The sequence below is a fragment of the Gobius niger genome, assembly GCF_951799975.1.
Source record: "Gobius niger genome assembly, chromosome: 4".
Taxonomy (NCBI): domain Eukaryota; kingdom Metazoa; phylum Chordata; class Actinopteri; order Gobiiformes; family Gobiidae; genus Gobius; species Gobius niger.
This window is the reverse complement of record NC_136855.1, coordinates 32,771,227-32,799,119: the sequence shown is the minus strand read 5'-3', so window position 1 is coordinate 32,799,119 and position 27,893 is coordinate 32,771,227. Positions and strand designations below refer to the sequence as shown.

The following is a 27,893-nucleotide window of genomic DNA, read 5'->3' as shown; positions in this document are numbered from 1 at the left end:
TTTTGTGAAGAAACCGTAGCTTTTGAGAATAGTGACCGGTGAGACCAATTAAAAGGTAAACCCCTCCCGAATCGAACACGTTCATCCTGCTGCTTAAAGCTCTTTAGTTGCCGACAAAGCCCTTTGAGGTGAAGGACAAAACATCCAGAACTGAAGCTTTGTCTACAATCTCCTTGTCTGGAGTGTTCCCCCAAAAGCATTTTAAAACCGACATCTTTAAGCGTTCTTCAAACCCAACAGACAGTCGACATTACTTAGAGACTTTAATTATTTGGACAATCACAATCAGACCAAAACTCCGCTTCAAGTCCATCCAGGCTTGCTCCGTCTTGCCAGTCACCCCTGTTCCTCGTGCCCAAATGGGACGCCCGATGCAGTCTGCTGTGCCTTTTTTTTGTTGTTGCCCAGAGTCCAACGCAGGCCAATTCTTCTCCAGCCTGGGCCCTTTAGTACCCTGCCCAATGGGATATACATGTGTGTCTACTTGTCCCCCCCCCCCCATCCTACTGGGACTGCTGCGCGAGAGATGAAGCTTTGGCTACCAGAACAGGAGGGATTACAGTTTATCAGTGTCGGGAGGCTACTTGGAATGGCTTTAGCTGCTTTCTTGCTTTGTTTTAAAACGCGGCATTAAAGGCATCTTCGCATTGTAGTGGACATGCGAAGATTTCTTCCTGATATGCCCGTGTTTATTCCAACGCGCATGTGGGCGTCTTTTTCTCCCGAATCCTATTGTTTATCATACACGGCGAATATGGTTTTCTGCATGACTCACCCGCTTTGCTTTTTTTTTCTTTCTTCTTCTTCCCCCCATTCCTCCCAAGAATTAAGATTTGTGTGTCTCGCGCCCAAATTAGCTTTTACACTTTTATCCGAGCGCATGAAGGAACTTAGTGTTAATATGATTGTGTTCGATGGAGAAAGGAAAAGAATAATAGGCTGACGATTGTGGGAGAGATTGAGCGAAGGAAGTGAAAAAAAACAAAAAAAAGTGATTAGGAGCAGTGAGTAGCTTAAGAATTAAAGCTCTGTGGCGCAGCCTTGCTTATAGGCAAAATAGGAGTTTTTAGAACAGCACACTTACAATGCTTTGTGTAGCCCTTTTGCATACGATTACTTTTTGGATCAACATTGTTTGAAAGAATGAAACTCTTTAGAGCGGGTGGTTCTCAACTGGAGGGTCAGGACCCAAATGTGGGTTCCAGGACCATTTTCAGTGGGACGAAAAATGACTGTTGCTAAAGAGTTTGGATAGTTTTAGCCTATAAAATCTTTGCTCTAATCGACATTAAATGCTAAAGGGTTATATGCATAATACCTTGTTTGAAAGGTACATTTTTAAATTGGATCGCGGTGCCCTATGTTGTGTTAGAAAGTCAATCTCGAAAACAACAAAGTTCAGAAACAAATGCTGTAAACTGAACTGCCATGTTTAGGTAACATCCACCATTTAAAATACGAATTCTTCACACATATTTTGTTATTTTCTGTCATATGCATCTAACTAGGTCACTGTACGTGTCACACGGGGTTAATGTTCTTCTAATGGGACTTGAGACATCTGGCTTTATGAATTCCCAAAGAAGTTAAGAATAATTCACAATCCGAAACAAAAGACCCCGGTGCAGCCTGCGCAATGCCTGCCAGCCCCTCCATTGTACAAGCTTATGAATGATTAAGCCACTGTAGCAACAAGGGCAGATCATATTACAGACGCCATTTTGTTAGTTCCTCTCGCAATCTTTCATATCTTCCCACCACCACCAGCACCACCACCGCAGCAGATACATATTCCCAATTAGGCTGATGACAAGCGGGGCGGGCGCATGTGTATTTCTGTCTGCTTTGTGGGCGAGCGGGGTTCAGGCAGGGTGGCAAGCGCCAGTCTTAATGCCATAAATTGTTGTTAGATGCAGGTCTTTCCCTCTTGCCACTGCTTTTTCTTTTTTTTTTTTTTTTTCTTTTTTTTTTTTTTGGAGGGGAATTGGCTTGGTCGTGATTGGCTTTGTGCTGTCTTCCTGGCAACCCACACCACCTGACATCTGTTCGCTCCTAACCACTCAGACTTATCTCCATCAGGGAGCGCACAAACACGGGCGGCGAAGGCACATCACGCGCACGTGCAAAAAAAAATTAAAAAAAAAATCAATGCGCGTTCGGGTCGCGATGGACGCCGGACATCGACCAAACGAGAGCAAAGGGGACGACGTATATATCAACACAGCGGAAGGGGGGGGGGGCGCGAAAAAACGACTCTTAGACAAATAATTACACACTTCTCGTTTGTTCCGTCCATGCATTTTCATGTGTGTTTAAATTATAAAAGGGAAAACTGGCAAGGGTTGAAAGGCAAAACTGATTTGCTTATGCATTCAGGGCTGATTGTGGCGCTGTTGCGAATCTTATTGCATTGCTAATTTATATTATTGGCGGAGAAAGTGGCTGGCACATGCCACACAGGCCCGGGCGTATATCTTAGACATGTGGAATCTGAAGGCACAGTGGCATAAGCTCCCAGAGAGGAGACAGATAAAGAATTTCAGACAGCTTTGAGTCTCTTAAGCAAATAAGAAAACTGGAAAGGGCTCTGAAACTTGTTTCCTAACCCCACGATTAAAGGGAAGAGAGAGAGAGAGAGGGAAAATACTGGAAGTAAGAGCATATATATCATGATGGAAACTTCACAAAATCAAAGACTAGATAAGACATGTAAAACTGTATTGTAAACTATGCAAATAAATGAATACATAGGATAGCCTCACGCGTGTAGAGTCACACTGAATCGCAACCATAGGCCTTTAATGGGCCCTTTTTCGATCTTTTTCAGCTGAATATGTCCAAGAGACACCCTGCAGCAGCACTAGAACTTTTCACCAGTGTTTGAAATGGATCCGATGCCCTTCTAGCGCTGTTTGTTCCGCCTTTAGACTCTGAAGTGTGATTAAAACTGGACAATTATACCGTTTTTTTCATCCCTTTTATCTAGCTTAATGTGGCATTTCACTGCCAGTCTTGCCCCTGCGTGATCCATCAAAAAATAGACTCCAATTCGTGTGTCGTAGACGTTACAGAGACAGGACAAACCGGAGTGAACTGTTACATGCATTTGAAAGGAAGATATTGTTTTATGATTTGCACATAAGATGGACCAGAGACATAATTCAGTGTCAATGAGGAGGTTAGTGTTGCGTCCAGGGATTCCCCTTTAGACTTTGAGGAAAAGGTTCATGATCAAGAGAGGATTTGCATGCATTTACATCGCATATCTTGGAACAGTGGGAACAAAGCCACACCAAAATGCACAATCTTTCACGTGTCGGGCTCTATAAAGATAATGAAAGATGGGGTAGGAAAATAAAAAAAAATTGCAGAACAAAATGGTGAGAGTAAAGGTCTGAAAGCGATAACTGAAAGCGGCGTTATTTAGGCAACACCGGGGTCCTGGGGAAATGGCGGTGACACGTCCAGATTCGGTGCTTGTTGTCGCAATTATAACCAGGAAACAGCGGATGGATTCTTTTGCCTGAGCCATGTGCGCCGCGTTGTGTATGCATGAGTGTGTGCCGGTGGACACATATGGGTGCGTGAGCAGGTGGCAGGCATATTTGAAGATGACAGTAGGGGTCTGACCCATGCCAGCCCCAATAAAGCAGCCTTGTGATGGAGCTTATGTGACACACTACCCCTGGGGCTTGGAGGTCTCTCTCTCTTTCTCTCTCTCTCTCTCTCTCTCTCTCTCGCTTTCTCTCAGTCTCGCACTGCAAAAAACAAAATCGACATGATTTAACGAGGCAGCCGTGGCTCAGCGGTAGAGTGTTTGTTGCCTTCAAACCCGGAGGTCGTCCGTTCGATTCAAGCTCCAATCGTTGTCATTGGAGGCGTTTAGGTGAGGCAACTGATTGGCAGCAGTGATTTCATAAGTTTGCCTCAGGATGTCGTTATACGTTCTTAGATATTATAACTTCCATCCATCCATCCATCCATCCATCCATCCATCCATCCATCCATCCATCCATCCATCCATCCCCAAATCACATTGCACCAGCCCCTTATGGCTCCTTCTGCAGGTGGTGGGTCCAAAGAAGGACGGCCTCACAGAGCTCCTAGGATCTTTCGGTTGCACCACGGCTCCACCACGTTAAGGTGGCGGTTCCAGGAAGGGATTAATGATCTTGCTAAGTGAAAATAAAGTTCAAGTAAAAACACACTGGGTAAATCTTTGTGTCGAAAGAGTTGGTCTGGTCTCGATTTGGCAACACAATGTGCCCAAAGAATAAAATCAGCTGGCGACCTGAACATCCTGAATGACCAGGCTATTCCAATATCAATGGATTCCTTCTTCCCTGATGACACAGGGATATTCCAAGCTGACAATGCCAGGATTCATTTCATATTGTGAAAGAGTGGTTCAGGGACCATGAGATATCATTTTCACACATGGATTGGCCACCACAGAGTCCACATCTCCTCCTCCCAAAACGCTTTGCACAGTGGTCCCTCTCTCCCATCATCAAAACAAGATCTTGGTGGAAAATGAATGGATCTTCTGACATGGCATTTGTAGTATTTCAGCCATTCCGGTCAATACTTTTAACTTGTGATAATTCTCCTTGCAGTAAGAAGCAATGTGTTAAAACAAGTACAACATAAATAAGTAAGTAGATCCAGTAGTTAACCCTAAACAAATCCTCCTAAACGTTTCCTTTTTTTTAGAGTGCGCGCACACATATTCCCCACGCGCACGCTCGCCGCCCCATTTCCCAAGTGGCGCGGGGCTGTCAAGATAGGGGAAGCTGCACTCTGATTACTGCGGCTACGCGTGAGGTCCGCCTGCGGTCTGATGACGACACGCCGTACACTTAGCGCCCGGGCTAACGCCATCGATCCGGCTCGTCACCTCCGCCCGTGCCGCCCTCCAACTCGCATTTCCAGTTGTGAAAACCGCCTACACGTTTTTTTTTTGTTTTTTTTTCGCCGTCCAAGTCCAAATCATTCCGAGCCAGGCCGCGCAGTGCGTCATCCCGAACGTTTTAAAGTCATGCAGTAAGAGAGAGAGAAGAAAAAAAAAAGACTTCTGGAACTGTTTTTGCGTTTCTGAAATGGTCCAATCATCGGTATTTGCCGTAAAAGTTACAGCTCATTTAATTGAGAAATGAGTCAATAAACATGCAGTTTTGTCCTTTGATGCTAAAATTATCATAATGAAAGTTGAAAAGTTATAATCCCTCTCTTATTCCCAATTAGTCCATATTTTAATGAGCAATAATAGTGTTTTAGCAACTGAATCAGAACTTTTCATTTTCTGTTCAATTTATCTTTATCTAATCTTTTGGCTTTCCGTTCCAAATCTTGTTTTGCTTTTTTTGCACACAGTATAGTTTCGTTTGAAAACGCTGTACTGTACATAATTACAATAATCCAAACTATGTTCTTTTCTTTATTTCTTTTTTACCCTGGAAGATTCTAGCAATTTTCTTTCTGCAAACTTTAATGGGGGAAGATAAATAACTTTCTTGTTCACTCAAGCAGGCCAGTAGTATAAGCAACTAAAATAGCCACAGCTGTCCAGGGGCTGACAGACGAAAGTGTGACTCCCAATCTGTTACACCAGCAACTACGGTACTTCATTTAAAAACCTATTGCTTTTACTCCACTACATTTGAAAGATAAATATCTCTTCTCCACTATATTTCTATAAAGACTCCAAAGTAAAACGTAAATTTGACCATGTGTTCATTTTAAAAGCCTAATAATGAACACTCCAGATCAGCAGGGGGCGCTGTGCAGATGTACAATCAATAATTGTAATACAAGTGTTGATAGGATGATTGGAGGGTCTTTCATCTCCCCCTGGTGTCTCTGGCCAGAAAACCATGCTTGCAACTTGTCCGCCACCGGACCGGAGCAACCAATACACACTAATGGAAGCACGAAGAAGAAGCTAACAGGCTAACGGGCAAAGCTAGCTGCGGGCTAGCGCCACTTTAAACAGTATTTACAGCAAAGTTTGAGTGAAAACAAATATTTCCATTGTGTAATTGGATGTACAATATCCCTCTCTCCCTTTGCCTTTTCTGTCAGCGTAGTATTTACTCTCCAAGACAATTAATACTTTAAAAAGTCGTAACTTGCTACGACACCTGCAGTTGCGCTAATGGCCTCTATGGGCATGAGTTACTAAGTGCTCCTTTAAATACTTCTGTACTTTCACTTACATAATAGTTAGCAACTTTTACTTTCATTTGAGTAATACTTGATCTGTACTTTTACTCAAGTAATGAAATGGCAGTATGGCTTCTCTTTTTATCTGGGCTTGGGAGCAGCACAAAGCCTGCACTGACAGCTGACCCCTACTGGTTGGACCTGCGCCATAGCACTAATAGGATACTCAAAAAAGTCACCTGGCTTGCGTGAGCGTCGCCAAAAGGCTAACAGGAGAAGAGGGAAGTTTGAGTGCCTCCGTCATAGATCAGCTTGACAGTAATGCTGTGAGGCAGACACAACTGTCTCGGAGACGGAGAAGGGAAACAGGTTGGATGTAACCTGTCAGAGAGACAAAATCCATCTCCTCGCTCCACTCCGACACCCCTCCGCCGCTCGCTCACTGTTACCGAGACCGGAAAACGCCGTTGCATGTGCTTTCGGCAGGACGAGGACAGCGCTTTGGCTACAATAAACACAGAGACCTTGACATCTTTCAGGGGCAAGAGCCAACCTGGCACCTTGGCAGCTAAAATGGCAGCTGCAGGCGGGAGCGGTAATTATGATGTGGGAGCTGCTTTTAGTGAAGAGAATAAGTTGCTTTTTGGTAAATACTCACAGCACAGTTCAGAGTCAAGCCTGATTCTCAGTAGTGGCCGTTTACTTCAATCACTGTGCATTCTTATACGAGGAAAAACGAAGAAAAAAAAAAACACAAAAAAACTCCCTGTTTCATTACGCTGTAGTCAAATCAGAACCAGAGCAACAGTAAAGCACATGGTTAGATAAGCCGGCCTTATCTCTTTTCAGTTACATGTATCTTTGACTAAACTTGATGACTTGCACGCAACTTCAGCTTGTGCACATTTCTGCAAGATAATATCTAGTATCACTCTCATTGTGCTCTGCTTGCATGTGTGTGGTTCACGCATATACTTTTGATAAAACTCACTACTCACGCTATCTCTTGGCTGATTTTAAATTCAATTTTTCTGTAGTTGGTGGCAAAGTTTTTTGGGGACACCATTAATATCAACCTTTGAGATTTGCATATGCATAATTGGAGAAAGTTACTGGTAGATAAACCAGGTTAAGCCAGGTAAAAAAAAACTGAATATTGTACCAGTGGTTCGAGGGACCTTAGACTTAGGACTATAGGACAGGGGTAGGCAACGTCAGGCCCGGGGGCCAATTTCGGCCCTCCAGCACAGAACCTCTGGCTACCAATATGATTTTGAGAAATATTATTATGCAAATAAGGGATCAAATACCTATTACAGTACTCTAAAAATGCGAGAAATAGTGTCTTTTATAGAGTGTTTTTTAAATGTCCTTGCAGAACATCCCACTCGGTCATATATAATGTAAAGCAGTGATTCTCAACTGGTGGGTCGGGACACGGAAACACACTGGAGTCTGTTCAAATTAATATTATTGGGTTGTTTTTAAACATAATTTCAGTTTTAAAAGCAAATCTACGGCTTGTTCATTAAAAAAATGTGTGGTAAATACAATATTTTATTCAATATATGGCAAATTATAGTTTTATTTTGGTCGCAGCTTGTCATTAAGGTAATGGCGGGTCTCAGAGCTGGACCACTTAAGAACCACTGACGTAAAACATTGGCATTTGTAGAAAATGGTTCTTAACTTTAGGCTACAATAGTGAGGTTGGCCCTCCGTGATGCGCTATAGGGGATCTCCCAAGTGTTGTCTATACAACATATGTGAAGAAAGTGAGCTAGAAAGGAATTAGCTTTTACATACTACTTTGAATGATCAACATTTAGCCCACTGTGTGTTTTTTTTAAGGATTTTTAAGTTTCACAGATACATTAGGCCGAGACTTGCTGGACTCGCTGACCGGGAAAGATGCTGCTCTTTTGATGAAGAGACCCCCGAAAGTGTCCAGTTAGTTCAAGTCCACGATGTCAAAAGATCATGCATGTTCCCAAAACGTTCTTGCTCTCAGCCAGCGTTTGAATTAGCCCTGCTCTAACTAATTCTTTCTTCTTCCTCTTCTTTTTTGTATAGGAAAACATTTGAACTAACAAGCATCTAGCCTTGTATCACAAAGTACACATCTCTGCCGCACATGTCGTAGAAGAGCGGCGATGGAACCCGACCAAACATTCTCAAAACAACACTAAAAGGCTGAGTGAGCCATGCTGTATACAGGCATTTAAAATTGGCCTACTATAGTAAATGGTAGACAGCCAGGATGTTTTTTTTTTTTTTTCCCTCGTATAAAAAAAATACAATCTGTGCCTGTGGTCGGGTCGATGCATTGCTAATGACAGAAAGCCAAAGTGGTGGTTACCAGGCCAGCTCGCCCCCCAAAAAATGTTGCTATCACATCTCCCATAGCATATGCATCAATCGCTTTCACATCAGAACAAAAAAGCAAGTACATTTAATTCCTAAGTGCTTATTTTTACATTTGCCAAAAGCTGCATTTACAATCTTTGAACTGAGCTTGCTTGGGATTTTATTTTTTTTTCTCCCAGCAACACAGCCCTTACACATTTGGCCGTATTCTCACCAGGCGTTGGCCATTAAAACACTGCAGCAGCTGGGGGCCAATGTGTGGAGGAAAAAAAAAAAACTATTTCTCAGTGGGCAAACATGACATCCACTATAGAGGCGCAAAATTGATAAAAAATGAGGACACATAAAAATAGTTCTTTTGAAACTGTCGTATCCCCAAAATAGCCCGGGAAACCAACAAAGTGAAAGACAGTACTTGTTAACACACAAGAATTAAAGGGCTTCCAAGGGGAACAAAGCAGAGGACGAATTCTTTAAGGCCCGATATCCGATTTCTGACAAAAAAAGACAAACAAACCGGTAAAACCAGTCAAGTCATTATTTATAGAGCACCTCTCATGTGCAATTACAATTCAAAGAGCTTGACAACAACAGAGGGACCAAACAAGACAATTTCTAAATAAAATACACAAAAGAAATGTTCGTAATGATAGGCCGCGTTCATGCGGTGCTCGGCAACTTGGGAAAATGTTTCTCCAGTGTGAGAATGCACATGAACGCTCGCTCAAATGGGGAAAACATTTGGGGAACTCGGGTAAAATCTGTATTAATGTTGTTCGTTTGAATACTGGGTAACACTTTATAATAACTGCACTAGCCTTGATAAATGATGAGTCACCACTTAAAGGGTCTATACGGTATTTAAGAATGTTACAAGTTAATATTTTCATCCCCCTACATGTTCCAGCCATGTCCTAATGTGTAGAATGAGCCCAGACCTATTCACCACAACTGCCTCCGAAGTGCACGAGCTTGATATAGAAGGTGCAGTTACATGTATGACCTAAGGTGGCAGTAGTGAGTATAAAATGGCCAACTTGCATCTAGCCCCTTTAATAAAGAATGAATTAACACTTAATCATGACCAATTCATGAGTTAAGTGTGACTAACACTACTTGACAATGAATAAGTCAAGCATATTAACAATTATTCATTATGAATTAGGCATTAACCATAGTAGTTAATTAGGAATGAAGTGTTAGTCATTCTTAACTAATGAATTGCTCATGATGAATTCAATGAGTTGTAGTCATTATAAAGTGTTACCGAATAGGGTAAGTAGAGATTTGGCTTAATTTCACTAAAACATTCAACATTTCAATCAAAAATACATACAATTCTAAATATTCTCTCCCCACTTCAGTGTCCCACGAGCCCCACTTTGAGAACCACTGCTCTTTTTTATTAAATATTTTAGAATTAGCTTATAGACAGTGCACATAATGTTTGCTTTTACAATAGGGCAAAAGAAAAATCACCCTGCCACCAGAAAAAAACAAGTACAGACTTTTGATATCTATGTAAAGTAATGTAATGTAAAGTAATGTAAGTAGGTCTCCTCACATTACAATATATTACAATCTTTATGAGTATCTCCTTGTCCAATCAGTGTTGCTTTTTATTTGTAATGCCAGAATTGCTCTCAATGTGGGTGACGTGTCTTGCCCATGGACACAATGAAAGAGATTTTTAAACTGGCTTCTTCAAGTTCGTGGGCCAAAACTCAACCTACTGTGCCACTTTGTCCCCAGAAGATGAAGAACACTAAAGAACAGTCCAGTGAACACAGGCCCATGTCTTAAAGCACACAATGCAACAATAGCAAACTGCAGGATACTTTTACTTTTTTTCTTTCTTTTTTTTTTTTTTTTTAAAAGCCCCTATCACCTCACCCCCGTCGCTCCCCTGCGATGCCTCCCCCATAAACAATGAAAAGTTAATGAAGAGGTAACTTAATGATGTAATGAATATGGCATAGCCCAAGGTCAAAGCTGGCTACAGTCTGGGCATAGACAGGGCTGCGCGATAACACTGGTTTTATATGCCTCATGATACACTCGCTGCCACACACACAAAGAGATCGAGCAGAGATAGAGACAAAGCAGGCAAAATAAATACACGTTTTGGGGAAGCACCACTAAAACATGACTGGTAACATGGAGAGTTTTACTAGAAATTGGTAATGTATTGTTTAGGCAAATCACTAAGCAGATTTTTTTTTAAATTTCATTATAGATACTTTTATTATTGAGATATTCTGACTGTAACTTTACTAGGAGCGGGGACGTCTCCAGCTCGTCGCCATGGCGATTTTGAGTAAAGTCAGCCAAATATGAGTTAGTTCCTCACCCAAATCGATTCTTTGATTATCCACTTTTTGTATTGTTGGCAACAGTGGAATCCAAAATGTTACGCAGTGTGCCTTTAACCTTAGAAAACCTGCTTATAAGGGCTGAGCACAGTTAAATATTTTTAATACTGGTACTTTAACGATACTATTTTCAATACCTATACTAAAATATTCATCATATAGAACGATAACACTGAAAAAAAAAAAAATAGTGAAACAACCAAGTCACTATTGTTTGGTGTCTGCTTTTGATACTTAGTGCATAAACCTTTTTCTGGTATCGCTTAAAGATGCATTTTGTAACTTTTTATGTCGGAAACAAAAGTTGATGTTTGTGTGTATTTGACCTTGCAGAGACCCAGCAGTTGAATGAGTGGTCAGCATGGCGCCTTTACTTTCTATCACAGTGGTCTCTACAACGCTCCAGGATCAATTGTTTTGTAGGTTTTCTGGTGAAAAGGTCCGTCAGCAGTGGAAACCTTCCAAAAACTTGATTCTGGAGCGTTGTAGAGGTAAGGCCACTGTGATTGAAAGTAAAGGCGCCATGCTGACCACTCATACAGCCACTTGACACTACAAGGTCAAACACACACAAACCACAACTTTTTTTTCCCGACATAAAAAGTTGCATAATGCACCTTTAACGGTACCCAGCCACTATGCTCTACTCTGAACATGTTCTAAAGTGCCTGTCATTCTTTCCTTATTTTTGCAACCTATAAAATTATAAATATAGCAATGTGATTCAATATCGACAGGCTTCTGTTAGACAGCCAGAGGCGAGCTGACAGAGACCTTGCTACCACTCTGCCCCAATGGCAACCAATCACTCTCACACACCAGAATCACACAAACAAGTACTGTCATTCAAAAGCTGGCGTTCAGGTTATAAGATGAATGCTCTATAGCCACCAACTTATGCACCGGGGGGGAAAAAAATCAACTTTAGTACAAAATAAAATCCATGTAAAAAGGAGAAGAAGAAGTCACAATATGTTGTCATCCTCAATGCAATCATAAACTAATCACAATCTCCCCCCCCCAAAAAAAAATGAAATGCAACTCTGTCTTTTTTTTTCTCTACAAAATCAATCAGCTCTTTATATGCACCTGCACATTCTTTGGACATGCCCGTGCCAGTCCAGAGAGCAGCTCTGATGTAGAGGCCAGTGATTAAAAATGGAAAAGCTTTGACTGACACGCTGGAGAGAGAAAGGGCCGATCAATGGAGCGGCACTGAATAGCGGTTACTTCTACTTGTTGACCTGCCTTGTTTGGTGTGCTTGAAATAAATGATATGTTTGTGCGTGTCAGGCCTTTAAATAGCCACTGAGTCAAATAGACTGTGAAGATAGGCCTGGGCCGCCGAAATGGCTTCACTCAGGCTTTATGATAGTGATTTATAAAACAAAGGGCGGAGGCTTGAAGCTGCAAAGCATTGTTTGACGGGTGTAACGTGTAACTTAAAAAAATATGTATCAAAGGCAAGAGTAGCCTGATCATTTAAAACAAAAGGATATTCAAAACACACAAAGTAGTTTGGATTTAAGAGTTACTACATAGCTGATTAGTGTCCTTAATTTTCCTAAAACCTGGACTTGAAAGTGGATGAGTGGGAGCCTTGAGCTTCATTGCAGTTTACAGTGGTGAATACTAGTAATAATAGTGGTACTTCTAGGTACTTATCGTGGTACTTAAAGGATACTATAGTGAGAATTACAAGGTATGTACTTCTAGAAACAGTGGTAACTCTTAGTAATGAAGGTTGTTCTTCTTGTTTTCCCTAATGCTGTTTTATGTTGTTTTATAGTCACACAAGAAATTACTTCTGTTTGTAGAAGTACCTCATTTACTACCTATGAATTGCTGCTGTAGTATCCTTGAATTACCAGTAAGTACCATAGTAAATAGAAGTACATCCTTCATTACTAAGAGTTACCCCTGTATCTCTGTAGTAACGAGAGATACAGTGGTAACTCTGTAACTTCCTAACCCTAACCCCAATTACTAGTAATTACCACTTTTAGCACCACAATAAGTACCACTGTCATTACTAGTAATTACCACTTTTAGTACCACTGTCATTACTAGTAATTACCACTGTAAGTACCACGGACTTACTGACCTGTAATGTAAAGTGTTACCCTTTTGGATCTTAATTTGAAGATGAGTTAAAGTCTTCACTATCCTTTTCATTAAAAAGTAAAATTGTCTTACTTAACCTGAAGGCTGATGTTTCCCTCCTATAGAGTTACCTGTGTGTGCAGTGGAGCTCTCGCATCCATTTCATTTAGTGAAGTAGTATAGACTAAAGAAGAGTGGTCCGGGGACAGTAAGTGGTGGAGGAAAGATGATCAGAGAGGCTGGAGAGGATAAGTGTTCTTATAAAGCAGCTTAGCCTGCATCCAGGTGCTCTTTGCTCTTCGATCTGTTTGGCCTCCTCCGCCCCTTAAGAAGTGTCTCTTATAGCCTCTCCCGCCACAACATATTGGCCAAGGAGTGGCGAGAGATGCCCTTAAAAGCAATGACTGCGTGAGGAACTAAGAATAAACCGACAAAAATAAATGTTTACGGACGCCGCTGATAACTCTTATAAGGTTGGGAGCGTAATCTAACTCCCCTATTATTGCTACACTTCTCGGTTAGCTTCTCCCTGGGCTTAGGTGTGGTGCAAAATTGCATTTCTTTGCCTCTCCCGATTGAGGTTAAACACCGCAAATGAGATTATTCGTGCATCCACAGACGCTCTACACACCTTTAAGGGGGGTTGTTTAGCGCGAGTCTCCCACCTGCTTGAGAGATTTGTACTGTCTGGAAAGATACATAACGTGTCTCCGAAGGCGCTACACTGCAACACTTCCGCAACGGCCTTAATTCTCTTTAGCTTGTATTTCCCAGACAAATAGCCGGCGTTGCGTTTCGTTTCACGTTTCGATCACGCCGACTATCTGGCTCTCTCTCCCCGGGGCAAGGCTCTCTGTTCTCCTGTAGGTGTTCAACTGTGTTCTGCATGGACTGGAGAGAGCACAACTTTTTTTTTTAATCATTAATCAAGTCTTCTCGCGGTTTCCACATTCTCACTCGTATCCGGTGGGGGAATTGGAATGTTTTTGCATGTGTTTTCTTCATGATGACACGGCAGCATCGCTAAACATTTAATGCGATAAATATTGTGGCTGGAACGCCATGTATGTCTGCAAGCACAGGGGAGCGATCGGACGAAGAAGCCTAAGGTTCGTGCACTGATGTCGAATTCAAAGAGAGAAACCCAGAGAACTGGCTCGGTTATAAATCTTCTCGCAAGACTCTAGTTGTGTTCAGTGTGCACTTCTTCAAAGACAAAATTAGTCTCCAACTTTATGATTTTGCTTCCTTGCTGTATTGTATGAGGACAAATTTGTGGTAAACAGACTGCCTTGCACTGTTTACATCGTACTGTATCGTGGACTATTTGTAGCACAACATTGGAAGTAGCACCTATTTGCTGTTAGCAGGCTAGTTGTTGTTAGCATTGTCGGCGCAGTGAAGGTCTGCTTTACCACCTGAAAGTTAAACATTCTTATAAACTCATCTACTTGAAGAATCGAGATGTTGGAGTGAGGAAAGTTAGGAATGAGTTTTGTCTTTGGTTAACTCTGGGATACTCCTTTCCTTGGTGTTAGCTCCGGGAGAAATGTCTATGTCGATAACCAAGCAATATTTCTAATTTTGTGGCATTTGCAACACAACATACTGATTCAACATTGTGCGCCCAACGTTCAAACATGCTTCAAACACTAAGAGGGTCTATACATCTCTTCCTTCCGTTCATGACTTGTCAAATGGTAAACTCGCCTAATTTTCCTGATAAATCATCCTTTTGTTACTCATTAGCAGCTGGTCTCCAGAGGTCGTGGTCAGGGGTTCAACCCCCCCCCCCCCCGGGGTTAGGACACTGGCCCTGATGTTGAGAGGGCTTCTGACGCTCTCTTTAACACCCTTTGTCAGCCGGGGCCGCCTTTAAACAAGTTAAGCCTAACGAGTTAACAGGCGTACGCGATTTCCAAGTGGGCTCCTCAGTACGTTTTGCTGCATCAATCAAAGTAATGGATATGGATTCGTAAGCGCATAAGTAATCTTGACCAATGACTTCTTAGCTCTACTTAGCCTTTTGTGGACGTGGTCCATTTGAGTGTTTGGGTTTGGCCTGTCTTCGCATAGTGCTAAATGCAGGATATACTTAAGTTAGCTTCCCATAAGATCCACCAGATTGATCTTATCTGTTGGCGAGCGGGTTATTAGCTAATGCCTCTTATAGCGCTGCAAGATGTGATATTATGAAAGAGGATGCCCTATTATTAGATGATAAGAAAATGATTGAAAATGGGGGTTTTATCAAGGTCAAAGAGTGGAATAAGAAAGTGCTCGAGTTGAGAGCATTTGAATATTATGCATATGCACGTCCGTGTTATAGTCCATGTATGAAATGTGGAAATTTAAGGGCCAAGTGAGTCAGTACAGGTCCTCATCTCGCCTACTTTGAGCTAACTGATGGTCTTTTATTTGGCAAAAAATAGAATGTGTGCCCTTGTCAGCAAATCCCAGCAATACATATTGGTTTGGGTGTATGTTTGTGACTTCTTATACAGTTTATTTGTCCCGATGGAAAGATGACAGCACATTTTAAAACTCTGTATATCAACTGATTGTAGAAGTAGAATAAGAGGCAAAGTTTCCGGCCATCTCTCTTGTATATGAATTATGTACATTTCTAATCAGTTCTAGCCATGTGGCCATGTAAGGAATCTCACGTTTGTAGACTGTCAAACTCTTTGCTCCGAAACCACACCTTTGCATAGTAGCCCCCGAAAGGACATATTGGAGCAGTTACCGGTACTTTACCTCTTGGCTGTTAGCACTCGCGGGGTCATCCACCTCCTCGAACAAGTCCAATCAGAAGCAGTGAGAAAGTAGCCGCTAATGTGCTGACAGCCCGCACCCATTCCACCACCGCCACCACCACCGACCCCTCTCCAGATCGATGTCTTTATATGGAGTTTTCCCTCCTTTTTTTGTGCGAAATCGCCTCAGATTTAGCGTTGCGCGAATAAACAAGTATCATGTGTTGACCCGGCGCTGCTCACCACATGTGCGCTTCACGACAGGATGATTGCAGCCGCCATTTTTTGATGTACTTTGTATCTGGGGAACGGCCTGTTGTGCCGCGGGTCATTTTGACAAAGTATAAACACTCAATCGCTCCATCAGATTCCATTCAAAAAAACATAAACATAAAGGAGTAGGGGCCCCGGAGCGGTGTTACACAAGTGCGCTCATTTTGGACACAAGTGCACGGATTTCACACAAGCAGGACGTTAGATGTTACGGAATTATTTCATTTCGTAACTTTAGACGAAAATGTACCTGAAGAGTGGTGTTTGGTGTATCACAGTCCTATTGTTCAGTGCTTACTTACTTCAGGCAGTGTTCAGCTACTCCCTCCTTTGCACACCCTTTCTCCAAACATGGCCCCTCACAGCTTCCCGGCCCATGTGTATGTGTGCAAAGTTTCCACACTTGATCCATTTTAAAGAGACTCTTGCTGTAATCAAAAACAATAACCACTCCGAACTCTTCCAGCGCACCCACCCCCCACCCCGCCTTTCCTTACCACCCCACTTTCCCCTTGAAGTATGAAATAATATTCTGTGTGTGGGCCCGTCCCGAACGCTGAGAACGCAAACATTTCACAATAAAGTTGTTTAAATAAAGGCCCGGGCATAGATGGCTGGGAGATAGAGGACATGCTGCGTTAATTACAAGCGCCCGTTAAAATAAACCGCCGGTATAAAATATGACTCTCGCCGCGGCCCCCACTCCTCGGGTTTGAACCTATAAAATGTCAGCGAGGTGTGCCCCTCGCATGTGCTGTTTAGAGACCAAACACAACAGCGGCCGCACTTCTGCAGGAGATCGGGAGCGAGAGATAGACGGAAAAGGCAGGAAAGAATGAGGGGAAAATAGAGAGAGAGAGAGAGAGAAAAAAGATCTGCAAAAACACAACAGCGCTGTACAATCAACAAAGAAAGCAGTGTTTACTCTGCGTTTAAAGACTTATGAATTCTTCTCGCCCCCGCCTCGCTGCTGCGTGGCATTAGCCGTCAGGGAAAATAGGCCTGTTAAGCACCCGGTTTATTATTCTTCAAACTCGGTTCTGAAAAGTAATATTCTTTAAAGACAAAGCAAATGCATGTGTGCCCCCTCCGCCCAAATCTACACCCCACCCTTGTATATGTTTCATTTTCTTCCCCCATTGCCAGCACCAGAAGTTAAAGGGATAGTCCCGGGCTTTAAAATCAGCCTTTTTTTTCTTTAGCATTTAACCATGTGGTGATTTTGTTTTGTTTTATCCGCACATGTTTCAGTACTTTGCACTCAGAACGCCAGCTCACACTCCGATACACGCCATACAGAGTGATCCATGAAGTCTTGAGACTGCCAAGCTTGTCCTGAGCCTTGTTGCTTCTTTCCATCATTTTTATTGCAGACCTACCACAAAAGGAGCAGGTTGTGCCCCCTCTAATGGTGTTTTGTGGAAGTGCATTACATAACATCCGTCCTAGGTGTATTTTTGACACATAAACTGTGGGAAATCAAGGCTAAAGTATCTAAAACAAATTTCCAAACCATGAATAAAAATAATAGTTGATAAGTATTGTATAAAGTGTAAGAAAGTGTACCATCTCAAATTGTACTAATCTTGTACTCTTCGGCTGGACTGTTTTTCGTTCGATCGTTGATCTGATCAGCTTTTGGGTACTGCTTATTCCGCAAAACACTTTTAATCTTATGTCGTTGTCGCCGCCTTTGATTGTGTGGCCCCAAAACCTGTATCAACAGCTCATTCTGTGGCCTCTTTCTTTGGAGCTTAAATATCAGCCGCACGTCATTGTTTTTGAAATGTTAAGGCAACATTTCCGACAGCTCTGCTAAAACAAAGATGACTGAAGGAGAGCTTGTAAAAAAAAAAAATCTGTTATCATAAGGTGGCCAGGTTTTCTGAATTACAAACTGGGGCACGATGGTAATTTGCGGGGAGGGGCCAAACTCATGACCTCCTTTTTATTTGTTTGTTTGTGTCATGGACCAGTTGAGCTTTCTTATTGGTTTATACTTCACGATCGACATACACAGGGCCCAAAGTCACTGAGAACATGGGAGCACCTGATGTAGCCACAACTATGTCCCATCCACGGAGACATGGGGCAAAGGGCCCAAAACAGGGACTCTCTACAATATTCTTTCTAGAATTTCTGAATCTTGAAAATGGTCAAGTTACGCCAAAGAGTTGCCGCACGATCTTTGGGTCCGCTTCCCCAAACTGGGAGTTCCCTTTCCGCCAATCATTTAGACTTACTGAAGGAAATCAAATAGCCAACTGAAAAGCTACAGTGTAAGATCATGGATTACTTTTTTTTTTTTTTCTCTCGGTGTGTGTGGCCCTCTCCTCTTTAGCAGTGTTAACATAAGAATGGGAGACTGGGGGGGGGGGGGTATGTGTGTGGAGGGGCGTTGGTAGCTGGTTGAAATTATTCCGCGCCTCTGCTGCGGTGTAGCAGGAGCAGTTGTTATCCACTTACAACTTCAGAAGGCCGTTTCGGGTGCCTCTCCTCTCTGCCCGTGGGCGGCTGGCTAACGTTCTGGGCTATTGTATCGCCATGACACAAGGGTAACGCTATAGAGATCTGCCAATGTGCCACCTCGCTGCCTCAAAGTTTGTTCCCGAGCGTGCTGTAAAGAGGAAGAACGCAATAACAATGACGCTGTTTGGACAAAACTTACACAAAAGATGGGAAACATTTGCAATTATTTAGATCGTTCGGGTCTGGCATTGATATACTGGAGTCAGATATGAATGCTTTTTTTTTTTGGGAATCGTGAATGCTTTACTCACCCAGGTTCGACACACCAGGTTTTAGCTTTAAGACTTTGACATTCCAGTCCCGATTTTACGAGACCCCAATCCTCATAGTATCACCTCTGTTGGCTGCACGGTCCAGCGGCAGCAGCGCGAGGCCGGTGACGTGTGCAGGCCCAGATGAGGAATGCAGTTATGAGAAGATGTTTGTATACATTCGACTTGTGCGTTGGAAAGCGGCGATGGCGGCGGAGCACAGCTTAAAGACATCTGGATGCGATGAACTGCCATTTGTCTAAACAATCACGAGCCTTAACCAAAGCCACCCAACGTGAGCGCCTGTGTGTGTGTGCTTTTACTACATGCTTGTGCAACGCTCCTCCAGCGGGTAAAAAAAAAAAAAAAAAAAAAGAAGTGTTATTGACAAATATTTTATTGCGACAGCCTCGTGAGAACTGCGCAGCTCGATCTCTCTTCTCTTTGCATCATTCCATCCTCTTCTTGTAAACATAAAGCTTTAGTGATCGTTTCGGATTGATGTGATGCGGCGCGCTTCACTTTTGAGGACGCGCGGTTAAAATTAAGATGCTTCAAACGAGCCCGGGCGTTTGATTATAAATACGCGGAATTTACGGCTCATTATTATTTCTCCAAGAATGTTACGTATCAACAATAGCGTCACGCATCAAATATTATATGCCGCTGCCTTTTTTTTTATTGTTGCCGCGGTGACTTCAAGAGCATAATAACACAATGACTTTATGGATTTTTTTTGAGAAGAGAATCAACCGTTTTCGCAGAGTGGTCTCTTTGAATACAGATTATTCGGGAACATGATGCAGATTTATTTGAATGGTGTCACAGATATACACGGGTGTTGTGTTGCCGTGACTCAAAGCATTGAGGAAATAATTGGCGTAGGAAGATTTGTGGCACCGCCATGCTTCAACTCTTAACCTCTTAACCCCTGCCTTGACGGAGCACGTTTTCTCCTGTTTGACTTTACCCAAATCTAAAAACTAGACGTAACTGAATGAAAATGCATTAAAAAGCAACAAAACAGTTGACAAAAAGCGACAAAACCATGACAAAAAAGCACCAAAAATACAACGTTATGCTGGCCTATAGGCGGTAAGATCCAGCTGAGATGCTTTTAGATTTGGGTAAAGCTGAACTGGAGAAAATGTGGTCAGTTAAAGGGACTATACAGAGTTATCACCCCCCTACATGTTCCAGCCATGTCCTAATGTGTAGAATGAGCCCAGATCTATTCACCACAGCTGCCTCTAAAATCCTGCACTGTCACTCAAGAAGTTGTTAGTACGGGTCCGAAGAACCATCATGCACAAGCTTAATATAGAAGCTGCAGTTACGCATAAGACCTGAGGTGGCAGTAATGAGCATAAAATGACTGAAACTCCACGTAGAGAGGCCCCATCCGAGAATCAAACCCAGGACCTTCTAGCTATGAAGCACAAGCCCCTATATTTGAGAACATCCACCTCTCCTGCCTTTCTTTTCTTTTTTTTTTTACAAAACACTTCAAGGAACAGGCCACCGTTTTCCATACTGAGATATGTTCTTACCTGAGCTTAGACGAGTTGATGTGTACCTAACTGAGGGCACACACAAAGACCAGACAGGTACGTATCAACTCGTCTAAGCTCAGGGAAGAACATATCTCAGTATGGAAAAACGGTGGCCTTTTCCTTTAACCTCTTAACCCCCACCTGAACCAAGCACATTTTCCACTGTTTGGTATAACCCAAATCTGAAAGCTTCAAAAAACAAGGATGAAAATACAACAAAAAAAGACCCCAAAAAGAAAGCAACAAAAACACAATTAAAAAGCGATTGAAAAGGCAAAAAAAAAGGGCCACAAAAAAGTGACAAAGAAGAAACAAAACAGCAACAAAAATACAAATCAAATGTGACAATAAACATGACTAAAAGAGACAAAACCGTGACAAAAAACATGTCAAAAAATGTCAAAAAGCAAATGGGAAAAAAAACAATGAAGAAAGCGACAAAGAAATAACAAAAACACAACAAAAAACTGTGCAAACTAAACAAGAAAGAGACGAAAGAGGACAAAAATGTGACATCATGTTTCTGAGCTTTCAAATGAGGCCTTACACTGGCCTATTGGCTGTAAGAAGCTTTTAGATTCGGGTAAAGCTGACCTGGAGAAAAGGCAGGGGGTAAGAGGTTCATATGCTGTGTATATATAGTATCTCCACACCACGCAATGCACGGAAACATTAGATAGCGGCGAAAATTTCTCGGTGACGGGATGGGATTTTAACACCATTTGTCACCAGAAATGCCACACCTATCAATACATACATTTCCTTAATTCTGTTTAAACAATCCGGGGCAGGCGTATCGGTGAGTGCTTTAGATATGCCAATAGTCTGCGAGTGCATGTGTGTGTGTGTGTGGAAAAGGGTAGGAGAGTGGATATGGGGGTTGGGGGTGGGTGGGGGCTATGGAAGCAAGGCAGGCAGGCCCGACATGACTGGGATAATAAGCGTCATGGAATGTAATCAGATTTCTAAGAGGAATTGATTGTTGTCGAGGCAGCCGGTGCAGGAGTGGGGTTGACAATGCGCCGAAATTTAAGTGTTAATTTTTATGCTAATCCGCTGGCATCTCCGTGTGATGCAATTTGGTTGAGGCAGACCCTCGACTTTGCCCGCCGCAGATATGAGATTGTCCCGCGCACACACACGCCGAAAATGTCAGCTTGCCAGACCCTGAAAGCTTGTAATTTATTAGGTATGTTTCTATTAGTATGTGTCACAGTTGTTAGGGGGAGCCACATTGCACGCAGCCAGTCAGAGCCAGTCAAACCCCACCCCAGGCCCAGGTTTTTCTGGACTGCATCTTTATATTTTCTATACCGCAACTTCTCATTTACATGTTTTTGCTGTACGGAGGTCACAGATGAGCGGACAGAAGCTTCTTTCTGGTGTATTTTACTGTGAAAATGAGGGCTACATCAGGCTCAGGACTTCATCATTTCTCAACAGAGAGTAGTCTGTGCTAAAGAAGTTGAAAAACCAAGAAAAAAAGATCAGTTCTATGAATCAAAAAGTAAATCTAGATCATCTTAAACAAAGGACTAAACCAACTCTCAAAGCCAAGATCAGGTGTAAAATTAGTTGAACCTAAACCAAAAACAAAACAGGTCAAAAGTAGTGCTAAATCTCAAAACAAAACAACACAAACAGGGTCAATCAATCCAGAAATTAAACCGCATGTAAACCAGACAAAAGTAAGTTTGAAAAGGGCCTGGACCCAGTTGGAACTAAAACTAGGGTGAGATCAACAGAACCAGTCCTGAAACAGGAATAATCCAGGATTCAATCAGAGCTAATTCAGGCCTCAATAACAGCACAATCTATGTTATTTTGGCAATCAACCAGGTCCAAAAGGTTGTGCCAAAGTACGGCTAACCCAGGTTTAAATTGTGATGAAACCAGGGGCTAAACAAGGTAACTAAGACTTAGGTCTGAACGACATTTAAAAAAAACTCCCATGAACAGCTCTGCTTTTTAGCCCCTTCTTCAGCTCTCGCACACACACTAGAGACTTGTTCTTAAGATGGTCTCGGCTCACTGGCTGCTACACTGGGGCCTTAATGTATTATCACATATCGGGTGGTCCGTGCCCCCTGGACAAAAGGCTATTTAATACAATTTAATGACATTCCCAAGGAGGAGGAGGGGGTGGTGGTGGCGTAGAGGAAGAGAGAAGGTTTGGGAATAAAAAAATAAAAGAAAAAGGAATGAAGAAAAAAGAAATCTGAAAGAGAGAGGCCCAGATGAAAATAGCATCTGTGTTTTTCATGGCTCACTCATGCAAACATCGCGGGGCTAGAATGCGTGAACGCTCTCTCTCCCTCCGTTCTGTTGTGTTGTCGTCCCTACCTGCTCCACTACGTGTATTCAGCGGCGTTGATAAAGTATGGGAGCAGACCCGGGTATCCATCTGGGCCCTGGCATCCGGCCCATCCAATAAGTTGTCTCGGCTGTTATTTAAGCAAAGATGTTTTTCTTTTTCTTTTTTTTTACAGTAAGGAAAGGGAGGAATTAGTTTTTAATATTGAATTATGCAGGTCACTGAGAATAATGGACTTTGTACTTGTAATTGTGCTGCCATGTCATTTATCCACTTTTAGCTTCATTTTAGCCTGCATAGATGAACAGAGGATTTCATGTGGCCTTAAAAAAGACAAACCATTCAAATGAACAAATCTATGGGGGGAGAAAAAATAATTGCAAATTTGAAAAGAAAAAAAAAATTGTAGGCCAATATTAGAAAAGATATACATTGTTGTAAATGGTGACTATGTCCTCTCTGGAAAATTGAAATAAAAAAAATACAAAATATAAACCTGTTTCAGATAGCAGATAGAAGCAATGCCACATGCTGAACCCATAGACTGTAAAAGCGATGGACTAAGTGAGGGTGGCTTCCCCCATAGCGCTCAGCACGAGCTAATAGAGGCTCGTTCATGCTAGCAATTTGGCTGGATTGAAACCAGCTGTATTGTTATTTTTTTTAGAATATGTTGTGCGTGTTAAGACACATGAAGATAAGAATGACAACACTGTGTGAACTAATGACTTTAAAAAGGCGCAAAAAGTTTTAATGGAAAGTCCATTACAACAAGGAACTTCCGGAGCCTACCATTTCCTATTAGGCTTCAGCAGCTAATGGCAATGCTATGTCCATGTTTTTATAGTCTATGGCTGAATCATGTTATCCCTTGGTTTCAATTACAAAACTTTTCCCATTTCTGGACACCTTTTTGAGGACATTTTATTTAAAGATATAATATTTTGCTTTGAATCCTTGCTTTTTACATCATTTACATCAGCATGGAAACATATTCATAAGTTGGTTTATGCTCTTGAGAGAGTGACCAAGAGTGACCATCATGATTTAAGTGTTTACGAAACCCTAATGCAACTTTTCTCAAATAATAAGACGACACCCATTCTTTGTGAATCGGTGCAACACACAATTCACTCTTCAAAACCTTTCAACTAAAGCTATTATTTCTCCTTTTGGATCTTCTTGGTTGCTGTGCACAGGCGATGGTGTTGCTCTAAACCAGCTCAGCGTGTGGTACAGGTGTCACTCACGCTGCGCTACAAGTGACAAAAAAATAAAATAATGATAAATAATAACATGTTAATTCACACTGAACTTCCCCGTTGCCCCATGTTGCCAAGGGGGGAAAAAAGCATACTAATTTCAACAAGCAGCACTTGCAACCTTAATTTATGCACATATGCAAATCAAGCACAATAACAGTATTCAACGCTAAAGCAACATTTCATGAGATCGAGCCCACAGAAAAAGTAACCCGACTATACTTTTACCTGAAATAATTGTGAATGTTACGATAAAAAAGGTGTTAGTTTTCCACTTTTGAATAATTAGATTACTCTGCCTTATGAGGCCTTGGCAGCGGGACAGTTTGGAAGTGTTAACGTCCCAGGTTTGGTGGTGCGGTGCGGAAACTGCCAAAATGCATGTTGTTAAAACGCACCTTGCTGTTAGCACGGAGTACGCGACATTCACTAATTCACATCAACCACCAACATTTGCGATGGAAACTGACTGGTTCGCATCTTCTGGTTAGCGCAGGTGCAACCATAACTTTAACACATAAACCGGGCTCTATTTCAACTGGTAGTAGCTAATTCAAGTGTGATAACAACTTTTCTACCACAAACATTTGTCAAGTCAACAAAACAAGATGTACATTAGGCTATACATTGGAATTAGTTTTATAAGATATGTCCACTATGGCCTATAGCACTCTTACATCAGGGTTTGATTAGTAAAATGAGTGTAGTTTTTTGCTTCTTTGGTTCCCATGACAACTGGTTTAGGCTTAATAAGGTTTTTGGTTCAATGCCAGCTTCAACCAATGCATACTGTTTGTGTGTCATTGGGCAGCACACTCACCACACCTTGCCTTTTGGGAGGGTCGTAGAGTCTGTTGGCACATATTAGAAGCCCTGTTTCTCACAACGTAATCCCAGGCAGCTGTGGCTAAAAGAGTAGCTTCAGAATAGTTCATAAATAACCTCATTTAATGGTATTTTGTTGCTACTAAAGTGAAGTTTTCATGACTAATTACTGCACTTCATCAGTGATCACAGCAGTGTCTTAAAGTTTGATTGGAGCGATGTCCGCTGTCAGGAGGAGTTATTAAACAATATGCGAGCCTCCTTTTTCACCCAACGGCATGCAAACAAATCAATGGCTTTGTGATAAGTGTAAATTCAGTAGAGAACGGCCGACGGTGGTGCATTGTAGAGCGAGTCGACTCGTGACGGGAAGGTCGTGGGTTCGAATCCCAGCTCCCGCAAGTGCACACTGTCGTTGTGTCCTTGGGCAAGACACTTCACCCTACTTGCCTCCAGTGTCTGCGTACATTGGTGTATGAATGAGAGAGTGAATGGGTGTCTAGTTCCGTACTGTAAAGCGCTTTAGGCCTGATAAAGGTAGAAAAGTGCTTTATAAGTTGAGTCCATTTACCATTTACCATTTTACACTGCAAAAAATAATCTTGAAATAAGTTACATTTTCTTGATGAATTATTATTAATTTCAAGGAGATCTGTCCATGGGGCAAGATATTTACACTTAAATTAAGATTAAAAAAAATCACTGCACTCAATGGACAGATTTCTTGAAATTAGACTCTCAAATCAAAGACAAATTGACATATTTCAAGGACATTTCACTTATTTCAAGATTAGTTTTTGGCTGTGTAATGATGGTAAATTGAGATCAGAGTGCTTAAAAGCTCAAAAAGTCAATGTTGTATGATATGTCCCCTTTAAAACATACACAATAGACTGATTCAGGCGATAAGCACCTCTCTCTTTACCGTATCCCAATATCACTCAGGCAGTTCTACTTCATAACAATGCCTGTCTTTATGTTTAAACAGCGCTAAAGTCATTGTCACCCCGCTCGTGTGTTTGCGAGGAGTGCTAGTAGCAAAGCCAGTCAGAACTGTACTCAATGGGCCCCGAAAAACACACTGAAAGGTTTGGATGCAATTCACATATAGGTCAATTAAATGCAACAACATCTGCTCTCTCCCCAGTATTTGCATATAGCATTCATATGTTAATGACGCCCCTTGTTTTTTTTTTGTTTTTTTTTCCCCTTCCTTGTGTGTATGTGCATGTGTGTTTTCTATTTGTTTCCGTGCATTTTTCCCCCTCGCCGTACTTCCTCCCCTCCTCCCAGTCTCTTTGTATTGCAGAACAAAAAAAACGAGTTGCAGAAATTTAGAGATTCATACTTCCTATTTCGAGAAGAAAAAAAAAGAAGAAAAAAGCGGCGCCCGTTCTATTTCCACTCGCGATTAAAGGGGAGGTTACAGACCCCGAGCCAAACTAGCTCCAGTGCCCCTGATTCTCGACTACGTGCCCCTTTAAACGGCAAACCGAGCCAGGCCGTATCTCTTCCCCAAGCAGCTTAATGCCTTATAAATCAATGATGACACAGATGGACTAGCGATAATCTATTTAGAATGCCTTACAGCTAAAATTGTTGTGCAGATGATTAGCCGGTTATTTTCAGACAACCCCTAAAAACACGGTTTTATCTTTTCATGACGCTTTGTTAATTTTTAGGTAAATTTCCATCCCCCCACCCCCAAGACAAATCAACGGTTGTCACGCTAGCATGTGTGCACTACTAAACATGTGCGCTTAAGTGTTCCGGGGTGGCATGGGCAGCTTGAGGAACAAAAGAGGAGACAGGGTGTCCGTGCCAAGGCCATAATGATCGGGCATGTTTCTTTTAAGAAGAGTGGCGGCGGATGAAGGGGGGGCGGTATTACGCATAATCAACTTTATTTCAGGGCTTTCTGCACTTTATACATCGGTGTTCCCTCATCCAAAACATACCTCGAGTCCTGTGTAATCTTTGACACTGCTGCGGCGACTACTGTTTCGACCTTCCTCGGTTTCGTCGTCTGGGCTCCTTCGTAACCAGGAAGTGCTGTTTTCTAACTCTGAGTCCTCGCGCTGCTTAACCTTCCACCACAGAGAAACGAGAGGGCAAAAAATACCCACCAGATTCTCACGACTAGCACACAACACGCTGCAGTACCTTCTGATACCAGCGCCGATGCTCTACAGTAGCTACAAGAAGAAGAAGAAGAAGAGAAGGTTAGATTGTCCCTGGTCTTAAAGTGATAGTCTGGAAGTCTATAAATGTATTACAAATTGTATAAACTGTGCAAAATCAACCACCTGTTCTTGCATTTTGATATAAAGTACGTAATTTTATACAAAAAGTCCCTCCTTCCCGGATCTCGGCAACTAATCAGGGTCTAGTATCCTCCTGCTTTGACCAATGAGACGAGCTTTTGCTGTGAACCGGCCTGTCAGGGCCAATCAGGAGGGAGGGGGTGGAGCTTGCCCGTTTACTTTTGAAAATTCTGTTCCTGTTCTCCTGATTTTGCAAACTAAGAAGGGATTTTGGGTCAAAGGGGGAGGAACATGATTGTTTACTTTCAAATTTCACTCTACCCCTCCTCACTTTGCAAACTTACAGACTATCACTTTAAGGGTCTTAAAGATACAGAAGCAACTGGAAACCAATAAAGGAGAAATTTAAATATGTTTTTTTTTTTTCTGTGTATGAAATGGTCACCAAAGCATGATAGCAGAATTGTATCTCCGGGGCAAACGTGCCAATAAGTGTGCGAGTGCGTCTGGCTGGTCTCGGGGTGACACAGGGGGGGTTAATGGCAATCCAGGGTCCCTGCCCCTTTTCATGGTCGATGAGTCTCAATTTAGTGCGTGTTGTCAGCGCAGGAAGAGGGCGAAAGAAGGAGGGAGGAGTGCGAAAATGAAGTGCAGGTTGTCAGACGTGGCAGCTGCTCGGAGGGCCCTGATAAATATAAGCCCCTATTGATCGGTTGAAAATGAAAGATCCCCGAGTGGCGTGCAGTATTTAGCTTCTTGTCTGGCTCGCGTCAGCGGTGGCCTTGCCTTGGAGGGATAGATTTTCAGCTGCGCCTCCGGGCACCGCAGCACGCCGGCTTTGATTTCATCTTTAACCTTTTTC

At 42.3% G+C, this 27,893-nt stretch overlaps 1 protein-coding gene across 7 annotated transcripts in view; it reads left to right on the top strand.

Annotated features, from left to right (window-relative positions):
- Positions 1 to 27,893, top strand: part of znf536 (zinc finger protein 536) — a 322,643-nt gene that overhangs the window by 86,559 nt on the left and 208,191 nt on the right. The gene's annotated exons all lie outside the window — the stretch shown is intronic.